Consider the following 12,301-nt stretch of genomic DNA (forward strand, 5'->3'; position numbering starts at 1 on the left):
GAAGTTCATCTTCTCAGCTTCAGGACTGCAAGAGTTCCTCAGGGTACTGTCCAAGGCCCAATCATCTTCAGCTGGTTCATCAATGACCTTCCCCACCCCACCCCGCCCATTATAAGGTCAGAAGTGGGGATGTTTGCCGATGATTACACAATGTTCAACACCATTCATGACTCCTCTGAAACTGAAGCAGTCCATGCCCAAATGCAACAAGATCCGGAGAATATGGAGGTTTGTGCTAACAAGTAGCAAGTATCATTCACTTCACATAAATGCCAAGCAATGGCCTCCGTGAATAAGAGACAATCTAACCACTGCTCCTTGACATTCAATAATGTTACCATCACTAAATCCCCACTATCAATATCCTGGGGATTACCAGTGACCAGAAACTCAACTGGACTCCTACATAAACACAATAGCCACAAGAGCGGGTCAGAGGCAAAGAAATGCTGCAGTACGTAACTCACCTTTTGACTCCCGGCAACCTGCCCATCATCTATAAGGCACAAGTCAGAATCGTGATGGAATATTCCCTGCTGGTCTGTGCAGCTACAACAACACTCAAAAGACTTTACACCACCCAGGACAAAGCAACCTGCTTGACTGGCAACATATCCACAAACATCTACTCCCTTCACCACTTTTGCACGGTTAGCAGCAGTGTGTACCATCTGCAAGGTGCACAGTAGAAATTCACCAAAGATCCTCAGACAGCAACTTCCAAACCCTCAGCCACTTCCACCTAGAAGGACAGGGAGCAGATTTATGGGAACACCACCATCTGCAAGTTCTGCTTCAAGTTACTCACCATCCTGACATGGAAATATATTGTTATTCCTTCAGTGTCACTGTGTCAAAATCCTGGAATTCCCTCCCTAAATGCATTGTGGGTCAAACCAGAGCACATGGGCCGCAGTGGTTCAAGAAGACACCTCACCACCATCTTCTCAAGGGCAGCTGGGTTTGGGCTATAAATGTTGGCCAGCCAGTGATGTGAATATCCCACATGTGAATAAAAAGAGAAATCCTCAGCATTTATGTCCATTAACAATGCCCATTATTTTGCTTCAAATCTCCAGCTTTTTGAAATATCTGAAACTGAAGAGTTTCCAATGTTTTAAAATTTTCAAACTCTATAATTTTCATTGAAAGGAATTTGATTTTTCAATTATTCCAAATCATGTACTATTATAGAGTGGATCAAATTTATCATTTGTTTAAATTCCATCACAGTAGTTTCATAGAGTAATAGAGATGTGCAGTATGCAAACCAAACCTTCAGTCCAACTCATCCATGCCGACAAGATATCCTCAATTAATCTAGTCCTATTTGCCAGCATTTGGCCTATATCTGTCTAAACCTGATCATGGAAAGGATGCAAGATCAACAGGTTTGTTTTAATGGGTGATTTTTAACTTCCATTATCAATTGGCACACCCTTCGTTCCAGGGGCTTATATCAGACAGAATTTGTTAGGCGTATCCAGGAGAATTTCTTGAAACAATATGTAGATAGTCCAACTGGGTAAGGGGCCACACTAGACCTCATATTGGATAATGAGCCTGCCATATGTTGGCAACATTTCTTATTTGGTCAGATTAGTGATAGATCATTTGTTTCTGTGTGCTCATTAGTGAATGCTAGCATTTTCTCTTTCATATTCTCGCAAAGCTAGAGTGTGAATACTTGAATCAGTATGATGGATTAATAATTAATGCTAATGATAAATCATTAATAACCAGCTTTTTGCTCCCAATAGAGGACCTCTACTAATGGAAAATAAAGTCATAATGAACATTTTAAACATTTCAAAAATGAATGGTATTTCTCTCTCTGAATGTTTAATTTGTTCACGTACAGGTGAACTCATTTTCTCGGGTTTTATGTTTGGAATAAAACAGCCCTGCGATACTTAGAAGGACAATTTGACAATTTCTTTACAGCCACAGATCAGAAATTGTGAGATTTTATTGCTACTAACACATTTCTCAGTCTGCAGTCTGTGGAATTTGTGAAAGGGGTATTGTATATGTCTAAATTTGTTGGCTTAGATAACTTGAGATATTCTCCATTTTGAGCAGAGTCTACTTGACACATGATTTGACAGTTATATGTTTAACGTTGCTGAGTTTTACAGTACAGAAAGAAGCTCTGATACTCTTAAAATGTCATAAGCTTGGTTCCATTCCCCTCACTGCACAATCTACAAATGTATTTTTCTGGAATTTATTTAATTTCCTTTTAAAATCTATTTTTGAACTTGCATCCAATATACTTTCTGGTGGTGCAATCTAATAGTGCACTACTTTTTCTATTTTCTTTCTTTCATAAATATGTCCAAAATTGAGCATAATATTCTAACTGAATTTCAATGTTCAAATCTCTAGCTTCAGTATTGTTTTTCTCTTGGACTTGATGCACCTGTTTATTAAGCTTAAGGTGTTAAATTTATTTTAACTTTTATCAACACATTATCCATATTTAAAATCAAAAATGTTTTATACATACATAAAGAGCACAAATGAGAAAAAGAGGACAAAATGAGAACCTGTGTGTGAAATGGAAAGGGTATGCAATGATTCATCTGACTAATTTAGTTTCACAACTGTTCTATCTTTCCCTCTTCAGCTGTATTGGGCAGCATCTTACAGAAATGGATTTCCAAACTTGACTTACCTCCTCTGTGAATACTTAGTGATCTAGCCTCCAAAACTCTCCAGGTAGAAAGGTCTAGGTATTCTCTACCCTCCTCCGAGAAGAAATTACATTTGCATCTGTTTGAAATGAGTGTCCCTTATTCTGCAACAATATCCCCTCGTGTGAGATTCCTCCCACTAACACCTTGGTCATCTGTTATCTAGTGTCCTCCACTGTGAGGACAGATGCAAAGTATTGATTTGAATTATCTGCCATTTCCCTTTTCCCTAGTTGCATTCTCCAAGGATCCCACACTTTCTTTAGCTACTTTCTTTTCCTTATATACCCATAGAAGCTCTTGCTTTTGTGTTTACATTTCTCACCAATTTAGTTTTATAATCCATTTTATTCCTCTTTATTATGTGTCAGCCACACTGATTCCTAAGAAGAGATCCCAATCCTCTGGGATTTTTGCAGGTTTACATACCGTGGTTTGTGATTAGATATTCTCCTTTGCTGCCTTTCGTTATCTACAGGTGCTTTACCCTTCTCATTGAATCCTTTTTGATTGGAATAAAGTTTGCCGAGATGTTAGGAAGCATCTATTTAAATAGCTGCTTGTGTTCATCAGTTGATCTTCCCTTTTGTCTATTTTCCCAGCCCAAACTAGACAACACTTGCCTTGTCTCTATGACTGCTCTTATTTAAATTGAGGACACTGTGACCTGAGCTGCTCACCCTGAAAAAACTGACATTGAATTTCTCCTATGTTGAGATTGCTATCCCCTCAATAATTCTCAATTGCAAGGGTTTCTCATTAACCCTGACTCATTACACAATTGATCTTAAATAGCCTGTTCCCAGGTTGGTTGTGTAATGAATTTTTATAAGAGACAACCTCTGCAGGCTAACAATGTATTTGTCTTTTGTGTTAAACACAAGAAAATCCGAAATTGTTGGAGAAACTCAGCAGCTCCAGTAGCATATGTGGAGAGAGACCAGACCCTTCATTTGCCTCAGGACACAATATTACCTCTGCTTTCTCTCTACAGATGCAGTCCGACTTGCTGAGGTTCTCCAGCAATCTTTATATTTGTTTGTTTCAGGTATTCATCATCCGCAGTTCTTTGTTTTATTTTTATGTAATTGAAGTTACCCTTGTCTACCTGACTTACCAAATAAATTCAGATTATCATCGGCCACTACAATTGTGGGGTCCATCTTACATACTTCAACTATTTCCCAGTTTGTACTTTGTCTTAGTCTGAGGCAACTGTTCAGGAACTTATAGACAACTCTCTCCTTTAATATGTTTCCTTTGCTATTCCTTATTTACACCCATGATTGTCTAAATAGCTTCCATTTACGGCAGAGATCTTGCTATTTTTCTATTTAATAATGTATCTAAACACCTGTTTCTTTCTGCTCTTATATTAAATATTTTACCATTGAAATAATTTGTTCTCCCTTTTGCTGCTAAAATGTATTACCTCATTTTTTTTCACATCAAAATATTATCCACAATGTGTCATCCTAATTTGCAAAACTTATCTTTCTCTTTCTAAAGTTCTGCACTGTCCTGTTGACAGCTGGTTTGTGTTTTCTACAAATATGGATCATGTGTTTCCATGGTCATATCTAGGGAAAAGGATGTTTGCAAGTTGATACTGGTGAAGCAGCGTTTATTAACTACTCAACATTTTTCAATTTGCTGATGGAATTGCTGTAAAACTGTCACTCCTAGATTTGCAAGTATGTTGCCATAATTTCATTAACTATATTGGAGCACCCTTTAAATGTTTAAACACATGCCTTCTCTACAGTTGCTTTATCAATATACTTCATTTCCATTTCATGTGGAATTGGCCTTTTACAAAACTTATCATTTATTAAGTAATGTCTGAAATTATTAATTTACTCCAATGACATGGCAGGACCATTTCTATTCTTTTATTGCATAACTCATAATTCCTTTCGTTCTTTTTGGCAACTTGCTCTGGCACAAGTTTCTCAAAGGATATTGTAAAGTGTAGGGGCAGATCCTTCAGCACTCTCTCTCATTTCTTACTATTGTGTATAATTTTGACCCCTCAGCATTTCCAATTTGAGTTCTAATCCTTTTTTTTTTGATACTATTTCCTTCTCTATCAATATGATTGTTGCTCTGCTTACTCCCAAGATCACTTCATTCCTGTTATCACATTCTTTTTTGAAATGGAGATTCTAGTGAGTCCAGCTGAAGTACTATTTTAATAAAATCTCTAGTTCCTCCTTAACAAATTTTTTTAAAAAATATTTCATTTGTTCCAATCTATGTTCAATTATCTTTTTTTATTTTGCAATTGTACTATCCTTTTGTTACTTACCCGTGCAAATCCTACTGTATTTTATATCCTTGGTTGCATTTTTTATGTTACACTTTTTAAAATCATAAACTACTTTAAGTTTTAATGATTGATTCTGGTAGTTTGATCCTAGCTGCATTTTCACCATTGTTGGGTAATTCCTCTATACAGAGATTGGCGTGAAGGATTTCTGCTTCATCCTTTAAAAAAAAGGCTTGAACAAGCCTGATCTCCTGCTTCGCCTGACTGAACTCATTCTCACTTTGACTAACATTGCCTTGAATTAATTTCACTTTCTCCAGGTCAAAGGTTGTAGCCATGGGTAATGACATGGCTCCCAGATATGGCTGTCTCTTTGTGGGGATATGGAATATTCCTTATTCCAGTCATTGTCTGACCCACCCACAACTTTTTCTCCAATACATCAATGATGTGGATGCAAGTTAGCTCGCTGAGCTTGAAGGTTTGCTTTCAGACATTTCGTCACCATATTAGGTAACATCTTCAGTGAAAGTCTCTGGTGAAATGCTGGTGGTATGTCCCACCTCTCTATTTATAGGTCTTGATTTCTTAAGGTGGGTGATGTCATTTCCAGTTCTTATTTTCAGGGGAAAGTAGATACGGTCTAAATCGATGTATTTATTGATGGAGTTTTGGTTAGAATGCCATGCCTCTTAGAATTTTCTTGTGTGTCTTTGTTTCACCTGACCTAGAACGTGTGTTGTCCTAGTCAAAATGGTGTCCTCCTTTGTTTGTATATGTAGAAACTAGTGATAGTGGGCTGTGTCTTTTGATAGCCAGTTGCTATTCATATATCCTGGTGACAGGTTTCCTGCTCGTTTGTCCGATGTAGTGTTTTTTACAGTTCTTGCCTGGTATATTGTAAATGATGTTAGTTTTGCTAGTGGATCCTTTAGGTTCACTCATTGCTTTTCCAGTGTGTTGGTAGGTTTGTGGGCTACCATGATGCCAAGGGGTCTGAGTAGTCTGGAAGACATTTCTGATATGTATTTGATGTAAGGTAATGTATCTATAGATTTTGGTTGGGTTGTGTCTGTTTGTTTGGGTTTGTTTCTGAGGAATTGGCGGATTGTGTTTATTTTTCTTGAAAACATTGTATAGATATTTTTCTTCTGCTTTTTGTAGTTTTTGGGTGCTGCAGTGTGGTGTAACTCATTGAAATAATGTCTTGATGCAGCTCCGTTTGTGGGTGTTGGAATGATTGCTTCTGAAGTTAAGTATTTGGTCTATATTGTTGTTTTTCTGTAGACGCTGGTTTGAAGCTCTCTATTAACTGTACCTTCAACTGTCACGTTTAGGAAAGGAGTCTGTTGTCACTCTCCTCCTCTTTTGCGTATTTTATGCCTGTCAGGTTAATGGTGTTGTATGGTTCCTCTAATTTGTTCTGTTTTTTGATGACAAAGGTGTCATCTATGTAGTAGATATGAGTGATCTCTTCAGTCCTACTTCCTTAGTTTGTCTGGAATTGTAAAAGAAAATCTCTTTTCCTTCTAATTTCTATCCTTTTCTCAATTTTGCCAGGTCTATCTTTGACTGGCTCATCCATTCCTTTCTTGACTTCTCTATTATCATTTCTACAGAGAGGTTTTACAAATACCAACTACAAATACAAATGCACTGAGAGTTACCGGCAAGGATTCTGTCTAATTCTTCCAGTTTCTCCATCTCTGTCACATCTGTTCTAATGATGTGACCTTCCACTGGGTTGCCTCTGATGTGACATCTTTTCTCTCCACCTGGGATTCCCCTCCATCCTGGTCGATGTACCTTCAACTGTACCTGATCCATCTCACACACTTCTGCCCTCACCCATTCCCCTCCTTCCCTGAACAACAATAAGTTTCACCTTGTCTACACCTTCCACTCCACCAATCTCTGCATTCAAAGGATCATCTTATGCCATTTCTACTAAGGTACCTCCTCCAATCCACTCCTCCTTCAGAAACCTTTGCTGTCTATATCATCTTGGCCCACTGCTGCATCATGCCATCTTCCAATGCAATCGCAGAAGATGTAAGGAATTAGACATTACCATTAGAAAGAGAAACAGGAGTAGGCTGTTTGTTCGAAGTTTGGGAGAAGATTTGTAGCTCAGGTGCTCATTGTTGTGGTTCTGTTCGCCGAGCTGGGAGTTTTTGTTGCAAACGTTTCGTCCCCTTTCTAGGTGACATCCTCAGTGCTTGGGAGCCTCCTGTGAAGCGCTTCTGTCATGTTTCCTTCGGCATTTATAGTGGTTTGTCTCTGCCGCTTCCAGTTGTCAGTTGCTGTCCGCTGCAGTGGCCGGTATATTGGGTCCAGGTCGATGTGTTTGTTAATAGAATCAGTGGATGAGTGCCATGCCTCTAGGAATTCCCTGGCTGTTCTCTGTTTGGCTTGCGCTATAATAGTAGTGTTGTCCCAGTCGAATTCATGTTGTTTGTCGTCTGTGCGTGTGGCTACTAGGGATAGCTGGTCGTGTCGTTTCGTGGCTAGTTGGTGTTCGTGAATGCGGGTTGTTAGCTGTCTTCCTGTTTGTCCTACGTAATGTTTTGTGCAGTCCTTTCATGGGATTTTGTTTGTTCCCTCTAACCTGCTCTGCCATTCAATAAGATCATTGCTAATCCAACATTCCTCACTTTCACTTCCCTACATTTTCTCTCAATTCCCCTACTGATCTAGAATCTATCCATCACAGCCTTCAACATACATAAGGACTCTGCCCCCCCCCACCCTCCCCAACCCCCCCCCCCCCCAGCCTCCCATAGCTCTCTTTGGCAAGACTTTCCACAGACTTTCAACTCTTGGAAGAAATTACTCTACATTTCAGTCTTAAATTGGCGTCTTTAATTCTGAGACTATGCCCTGTGATCTCAGACTCTGTTATGAGGGTAAATATTCTCTCAGCATTTACTTTGTCAAACTGCTTAAGAATCCTACACATTTCAGTGAGGACTATCAATCTTCCAGACTCCAGCCTGTTTAGCCTTCATTGTTAAGATAGTCTCTTCGTACCAAGGAGCATCCTAATGAATCTTCTCTGAACTGCCTCCAATGAAATGCGATCTTTCCTTAAATAAGGGGACCCAACCTGCCCACAGTTCTGCAGATATGGTCTTACCAGCACCTGTATAGCTACAGTAAGACTTCCCCACTCTCTTACTCCAATCCCCTTGGACCAACATTCCATCAGCCCTCCTGATTACCTGCTGTACCAGATGTGCTAAAAGAGCTAAATTTAAAAAAATAATTTAACAAGGATTTCCTGAGTAAACAAAAGAGTGAACTTATTCATTACTAAATGCAAGAGGAAATGACCGCATAACACACATGAGCATTGAGAAGCCAGCCCAAAATCAGATATAAGTTTAACAAAAATTTTAAGTGTATGGGTCATTCATGATAAGTGGATGGTTCAGCAGTCAATTTTGCAGGTTAGCCAAGTTTTATTTCTGTCCTTTTTTCTTTTTGAACTGGTTTGCTAACTAGCTTCTAACACTTGGACCAAGAGGGTAATTTAGCTGCAACACTGAGTCATTATTAACTGTTATTTTGAATGTAACTTTTATACTGCATGATCACTTGTACCTAGGCAAGTACTCAGGAATACCTGAGCCTACTGACACGCACAGACCAGGGATGAAACTGAATTTTAACTGGTGTTGCTGTGGGTTCTTGTAAGGGAAAATGAAAGCATGTCTCATGCCCACTCTCCTGCCTTTTTCCCCTATTATTTCCCACTACCTGATATATCATAGGTTCAGTTTGTAGTGCATTTCTACCTTTGAAGCGTCTTTGACACCTTCACGTGTAACATTCCAGAATTCCTCTCCAGATGGCAGTCATCTTTTAGCTGCATCAGCCCACTTTTAAAAATCATTGGTTGGAATTGAAAGTTCCATATGGCAATGTGGTCGTGACCTCCACTAATTTTGAAATTGGAGTTTTGATTCCAAATGCAAATCTTTCACACCTTAGCAGTGGTCCCAGTGCTGACCTGTGTGAAGCAACACCAGCCACCTGAATAACTAACTTTTACTCCCAGTCATTACTTTCTGTCTTGAAACCAACCAGAAGTCCATTTTGCCCATTTCCCCATGACTCCGCGTTCTCTAACCTTATTTATTAATTCATTATGAAGCAACTTATGACATGCCTTTCGAAAATTCAAGTATTACCTATTAAATAATCTGCAGTTATTAGTCTTTTGACCATCAATTGTCTGATTGCATTTGTGCTTTATATTTTAAAAAAATCACTTAAAAAAAAACAACACAAGAACGTACATGTAGCATTTTTATGACTTGGAGTGTTTCAAACAGCTCAGAAGTGATGGCTTAATTTTGATGACTGGATAGTCCATTTCAGTGGTACTGGCTGAGGAACAAAAGTTGGCGAGCGCATTGTGCGAATGTCCCCACTTGAATATTGCCATGGGATTTTGGCTTCATTTAAGAAGGCAGCTGGAATCTTGGCTTAACACTTATCTGAATGTTGTCACTTTTGACAGTTCAGCAATCCCTTAGTACAACAAAGCAATATCAATCAGGATTATGACTTGAGGTCTATGGAATAGAACTTCAACCCACAACCAACTGACCCTCTGCTAGCATTGATCCAAGATTGACAGTTTCGGCTAAAGATAGATGAAATAACATGGAATGCACTGAAGCATAGTTGTTGAGATTTGACTTGGATTAAGTGAGATCACCACAATATTTGAAGGTTGAAAATTATTGAAGACCCATTGTCAAGTTGAAGACTTTGTGAACTGAATCTTATACATTCTAGATTGGAGTCTCCAACCCTTCAGTAATCCCTGCCATTATCAACACTTGACGAAAAAATATTGAAGCATTTTGGATCAGGTGTTGAAAAGTATTTTGCTCAGATGCCGAAAGGGCCACCTAGCACACTATAAACTGTGCAAAAAAGAAAAGGTTTCTAATTGTGTAACTCTTTAACACATCACTGAGAAATATTTCAAGGTTTTACATCCATTGCTTTATGAATACAGCCACTGTTATTTGGATAAATATCACACCTAATGAACACACACAATTTCACAGCAGTAGGATTATGAATGATTAGTTCATCTGTTTTTGTTGATTTGGCTGAGGGAAGAATATTGATTTAAGACACCAGGAGAGCCCCCTTCTGTTCTTTGAGAACTCCAAGGCATCTTTATTCTTGTGTTAACAGTAAAATGTCCAACTTCAATACTGCATTGAAATATATAGTTTAAGATTAAATGTTCAAATTAGAATTCCTACAGTGTGGAAACAGGCCATTCGGCCCAACAAAAGTCCACACTGAACCTCAGCACTTACCTTTGACTAATGTGCCTAACCTACACATCCCTGAACAGTATGGGCAATTTAGCATGGCCAATTACTTGCACATCTTTGGATTGTGAGAGGAAACTGGAGCACCTGAAGGAAAACCCATGCAGACATGGGGACAACAGTGTTGCCCAACATGGGAATCAAACCTGGGCCCCTGGCACTGTGTGGTAGCAGTGCTAACCACTGAGCCACTGTGCCGCCCCAAAATTGATTTAAACTTCCGGTCATGATGGGATTTAAACCCAAATCCCAGTAACATTATCTAGGTCTTTGGGTCCAGCGATAATATCACTAGGCCATCACCTCCGCCATTTGTTTATTTGAGTCCTAGATTTATTTTCAAAATAATAAATATTTATTAGTATGATATTGAAATAAGTGGCCATCTTCCTTTAGCATCTTTGTACATGCTTATTTATGTGAAGTTCAGTGATGCTCTATTGTCATGGAATAGACTGAAAAATTGATGCTGGAAATTAATTTGTTCATAGTAGATTTGAGATTTAGAAGCACATTGGTCCTTTCTCATTTTGCAAACAAGAAATATGCAAAAATGACTAATTTTGCAAGAATGTGCCTACTCCAAGGACTCTTGAAATGCATTGAGTGCTGTCTCAGCGATGGGTAATTTTCAAATAATATTATTTTACTTAATGCCTTAAACATGCCAACAACAGGTCAAAAGTTGAGTCAGAATGCTTCAGCTAAGTTGTCAGTGGTGAGTCTTCCACTCATTCTTTCTCTTTCACTGTTCTTTGCAATTTTTCTCTCTCTCTGCATTTTCTTTCTCGCTGGGATTAAGGGAGCTTGTGCAAAATGTGTTGAGTATGACTTCAACTTGTTGAAAAAAGTTGTGAAAGGCAGAGGCAAATACTTATTCATTCAGCCCTATAAATCATTGAGGATAAAGGAAAATTAATTTTCTACATATCAACTTATATGCTGTTGACATCTTTGGAGATCACGATTGATGGTATTGCTATGTTTAGGAATCATTTTAATTTGTTCCTGTAGCCAGGTAAAGAGAAACAAATTAAATGACAGAAGTATATAATGAGATAAAAGCAAATTGTCATCTTGTGATGGAAAATTTCATTTGTAGTGAGGCAACGCAGAAAATCCCAACGCAAAATTAAAAAAAAACATTATTTCATTTTACTTGAACAAACATTTCACTATCACAACCGAGTTTATTGTGGACTATGTACATGCCCAGCAACTGGTGGGTAAAAATGATTCCATAAAATCAGAGAATTCCTACAGCCTATCGAGTCCACACCAACCATCCAAAGAGCATCCTATCCTGACCCAACCCCTTACCCTATTCTATCCCTAAAACCCTGCATTTCCCATGGCTAATCCACCTAGCCTGCACATGATGCGCAATTTAGCATGGTCAATCCATCCAACCTACACATCTTTGGACTGTGGAAGTAACCCAGAGTACCTGGAGGAAACCCATGCAGACATTGGGAGAATGTATAAACTCCACACATACACTTGCCCGAAGGTGGAATACACCCGAGTCCCTTGCCGTGAGGCAGCAGTGCTAACCACGCTGCCTTCGTCCATTATAATAATCTCCATTATAATTTGCAGGCAATGCCATTGGTTGCTAATTTTTCTTTTTTAATATTTATTCCAGTTGCCGATGTTTGACTAAATGATGGACACTCAGTCATTCCAAAGGAAAGGCATTGTTGTGGAATGAGAAACTCCTATCGTCAGCTTGAAGAGCGTGTGGCTTAAAAAATTCAAAGATTACTTATAATAAATTCAGGTGAGGTGCTCTAAAATGATGATGGCAAGATGTAGAAGAATGTGTGGCTAGGCCTACGCAGTTGTGAGGAAAGTGGCATTGACAAAAGCTTTCTTCAATTTGACTGACTGTCCACCTCAGGTTCATTTTGTCTTGATCCCGGAACCACAATTAACTTAGAATCTTTAGTGCATCAAATGTAATTTCCCTGATTCCA

General features: G+C 38.7%; 1 protein-coding gene across 3 annotated transcripts in view; it reads left to right on the top strand.

Annotated features, from left to right (window-relative positions):
• gulp1b (GULP PTB domain containing engulfment adaptor 1b) overlaps positions 1-12,301 on the top strand; it is a 386,308-nt gene that overhangs the window by 91,189 nt on the left and 282,818 nt on the right. For 2 of the 3 annotated variants that reach the window (XM_060827353.1, XM_060827354.1), the window contains exon 2: positions 11,971-12,105. The exons of the other annotated variant lie outside the window; for it this stretch is intronic. The gene's annotated coding sequence lies outside the window, so the exon portion shown is untranslated. The remainder of the gene's footprint in view (positions 1-11,970; positions 12,106-12,301) is intronic. 3 annotated transcript variants of the gene reach the window in all.

The sequence above is a fragment of the Hemiscyllium ocellatum genome, chromosome 7 (assembly GCF_020745735.1).
Source record: "Hemiscyllium ocellatum isolate sHemOce1 chromosome 7, sHemOce1.pat.X.cur, whole genome shotgun sequence".
NCBI classification, from domain to species: Eukaryota; Metazoa; Chordata; class Chondrichthyes; order Orectolobiformes; family Hemiscylliidae; genus Hemiscyllium; species Hemiscyllium ocellatum.